Below are 4,043 nucleotides of genomic sequence, written 5' to 3'. Positions count from 1 at the left end.
ATAAATCAGTAAATAAAGATTTAAAATGTGTTTAATACCCAGAACAACCTTTGGGTTGTTGATGTTATCCGAAGACAGAGAAGAGAGCTGCTATCTATCCTTTTTCCTTCTTTCCGGAGTGTTGAGGAGAATGACTTTAAATCGGAAATAGCAGGAAAAATTATGGTTAAAAAGATCTAGGTCCAGACAAGTGTCAAAATCACATGCAATTAGGAATCTGCATTTGGTGACCTTCGTGGGATCCTGGCAGGTCAGAGGGGTGCTACAGCATGTAGATGGACAAGGACTACCATAATACTTAGCAAGGAGTAAACAATAGCTTTGAAAATTAAAGACTGTGAAGATTGAGATTGACTCCTGGCAAAATTCTAGAAATGATTATTATATATGGGGTCTGGCAATGCCTAACAAGGAAAACATGTCTACCTTTTGGCAGAAGCCAACATGAGTTCTTTAGGAATACTTGCCAAAGAGTAGATAAGGACACTTTTGTTGATAAGGACACTGAACAAGGAGGTTAGGGGAATCCTGAAGATACTGTTCTTTGATTTCAATAGCGGATGAAGCAGTTTGTGCTATTATCTTTGTGGATGCAATGAAGAAATGTGGGCTGATGGTGACCCTGCTTGGAGCATTCATAAATGGTGACTCACTGTACCCAAAGAAGTGTGATGATGGTATGTCTTTCTAGTTGGAGGTTTTTGAACCTGGTCATGTGATGTTTCTATCAGTGGCTCAAATGAAGATGTAGGTGTCCAGCTCATCACACTTCCAGATGACACAAAGAGGACAAGGATCACTAATAAGCTGGATGACAGAATTGCAATTAGAATGATCATGACAGGCTGGAACAATGATCCTACATGAACAAATGACACTTGGAGGAGAGTGGATGTGGAGTCCTACAGGCAGGTTACAAAGATCAGAGGTGCAAACATAGGCCTGGGAGTCCTATTTTAGGGATGATTCACTTGAAAAAGACTGAATTTATGTGACAGCTAATTCATCGTGGATCAATTGTATGATCCAGAAGTATAATGACTCCTAGGCTCCCTACCTGCCTTAGATGCAGAAAGCTTGGAACAGGAAAGATTAATGGTCCCACTAAGGTTCCGTATTTTGCTAGGTTCAAGACTGAAGACACTTCTTCAGAGTGATGTCCAGGGTAGGGCAACCCACACTGGAAAGAACCTAAATACCAAATCCTATTAGAATAATGGCCATAAAATATTACCTAAACTACGGTACATTTGACAGTAAAAGAAAGTGTTATTAACAATTGCAATGTGTAATAATTCTACCTTTGAAGCATCATTGGAAGAACTGGGACTTTTTAAACTAAAAAAGAAAAGAAAAAAAAAAAGAATGCTAGTAGCCAAATGGCTATCATATGAGAAGGGGAATAGATTTCTGTGGCCTACTTTTCTTTTTTTTTTTTGACAGGAAAGTAGGATTTACTGGTGGGTTTGAGTAAAGAGGGGACAGTACCATGGCTCTCATGAGTGCGGGACCCACCATTTGTCCAGGGGGCCACAATTAGGGATATATTTGACCCCACAGTCATCTGGGGAGAGCTGCTCTTCTGCCACTATCTTTTCAAAGTCATCTGCATTAAACTTAGTAACTCAGCTGGTAAAGAATCCTCCTGCAATGCAGGAGACCGTAGTTCGATTCTTCGGTTGGGAAGATAAAATACGAAAATTCAAATAAATCATACTGTATTTTTAAAAGTTAGTCTAAAAAGGTACAGCCTTTTCCCTGGAGAAGGGATAGGCTACCCATTCCAGTATTCTTGGGCATCCCTGGTGGCTCAGATGGTAAAGAATCCACCTGCAATGCTGAAGACCTGGGTTCGATACCTGGGAAGATCCACTGGAGGAGGGCATGGCAATCCCCATGGACTGAGAAGCCTGGTGGGCTACAGTCCATGGAATCGCAAAGAGTCAGACATGATTGAGCAACTAAGAACACACGCACAAACTTAGTAAATCCTCACTTCTTGGAGATGTGGATCTTCTGATGGCCAGGGAGCTTGAACCTGGCCCCGAGGAGGGCCTCAGTCACACGCTCTTTGTTCTGCAGCTTGGTGCAGATAGACATTATGATTTGGCTAATGTGGACCCTGGCCACTGTGCCCTTCTTTCAAAGGCACTGCGCCTACCTGTCTGGAACCTAGATTGGGGACAGCATGCCAGCATGAAGGTCCTGGAAAGGGCTGTCTCCAGGGTCCCTTTGAGCAACCCACACAGACAACAGGCTGCATATACTGTTTGCAGGCATTGCACACTACACTCTGATGGGGAAAAGCTTACAGTCGGCTTAAGTGGCTGCAAATCTATGGCCTATTTTAAAAAATTATTGTTTAAAAAGGAATACTTTCTCATTGAAAAAACTTCAAATGATAGCCAACTCTTTTCTGTCAAATTGGAGTGATACTAGTATCTACCTCACACTGTTCTGAGGATCAAATGAATAGTGAATGTATGAATTTGTAAGATAAAATTTAAAATGTAACTGTTTACATTTGTTTTTTCTGTGTCTCAGAGGTAGCCATATTATTAATTTGTTAACATTTTTTAATTAAAAAAATGTAAACTTTATGCTTACATGATACAGGTGTGGCAACATCTTGATATTGGCTAACTGAGTGATTAGAATATGGGAATTCACTGACTATTCTATTTTCATATATCTCCGAAATTTTCATTAAAGATAATTAGGTAACTCAAAATTAAACTAATACCAGGTGATAGCTATTCCCTACTAGGTCCTCATAGACTACCATTTTAAAATTGTTCAGTGACATCTTCTGATATTTGCTTCTCTATTTCTATTGAAATATCATGTTTATTTTGCTTTTTTGACTTTTCATTTTTTAGATACTTTTATTGGCTATCTATTATGGAAGATGAGAATTGGGCTCTTGAAGGAAAGTTATGACCAACCTAAAAAGCAGAGACATTACTTTGCCAACAAAGGTCCATCTAATCAAGGCTATGGTTTTTCCAGTGGTCATGTATGAATGTGAGAGTTGGATTGTGAAGAAAGCTGAGCGCCTAAAAATTGATGCTTTTGAACTGTGGTTTTGGCGAAGACTCTTGAGAGTCCCTTGGACTGCAAGGAGATCCAACCAGTCCATCCTAAAGGAGATCAGTCCTGGGTGTTCATTGGAAGGACTGATGCTGAAGCTGAAACTCCAATAGTTATGCCACTTCATGCGAAGAGTTGACTCATTAGAAAAGACCCTGGTGCTGGGAGGGATTACGGGCAGGAGGAGAAGGGGATGACAGAGGATGAGATGGCTGGATGACATCACCGACTCAATGGACATGAGTTTGGGTAAACTCCAGGAGTTGGTGATGGACAGGGAGGCCTGGCATGCTGCGGTTCATGGGGTCGCAAAGAGTCAGACACGACTGAGCGACTGAAATGAACTGAACTGAACTGATACCATCATCTATCATTTTATCTATGTTCATTCTTTCAATATACTTTATCACAATTCAGAGTGAAGTCAATATTTTGTGTTTATGTATAAAAGTGTAAATATTTCTTTTCTTTTTTTTAACAGCTGACTCATGTGACTTTCATCACATTTTATTTCTTGCATATCTTTTTGTTTTTCTTGGAGTTAATAATTGCTTCAGGTCCTCCCCTGCCACCAGTGGTTTGCTAAATTTTCTAGTTACTTATTTCTAATCATTTCCAAATTCTCAACAGAAATATGAAATATTTTATTATTGTCAAGCATATTTTGTAATCTATTGTTACCATACTTTTATTGGTGGTATCCTTTTCGGACCTATAATTTTCCTATTTAGTGCCATCACTAACATAGATGTCCCTTCTGAGTAAATTTTTAATTAGTTAATTAATTAATTTTTGTCCATGTCATGCAGCTTATGGGATCTTAATTCCATGACCAGAGATTGAACCCACACCCTTGATGGTGAAAAAACAGGGTCCTAACCACTGGACCACCAGGAAATTCCCTTGAGCAAATTTTTTTATAAGGAACCCCTCTGGCCTGAAGGATTGTAAAA

General features: G+C 39.5%; 1 pseudogene; it reads right to left on the bottom strand.

Moving 5' to 3' along the window:
* Positions 1–2,213: 2,213 nt before the first annotated feature.
* LOC129556041 (small nucleolar RNA SNORA70) lies at positions 2,214–2,333 on the bottom strand (annotated as a pseudogene).
* Between the last annotated feature and the right edge of the window lie 1,710 nt (positions 2,334–4,043).

The sequence above is a fragment of the Moschus berezovskii genome, chromosome 12 (assembly GCF_049115385.1).
Source record: "Moschus berezovskii isolate FMDL1 chromosome 12, NW_MosBer_1.0, whole genome shotgun sequence".
NCBI lineage: Eukaryota > Metazoa > Chordata > Mammalia > Artiodactyla > Moschidae > Moschus > Moschus berezovskii.
The sequence above is the reverse complement of the archived record's forward strand: the minus strand, read 5'-3'. Positions and strand labels throughout refer to the sequence as shown.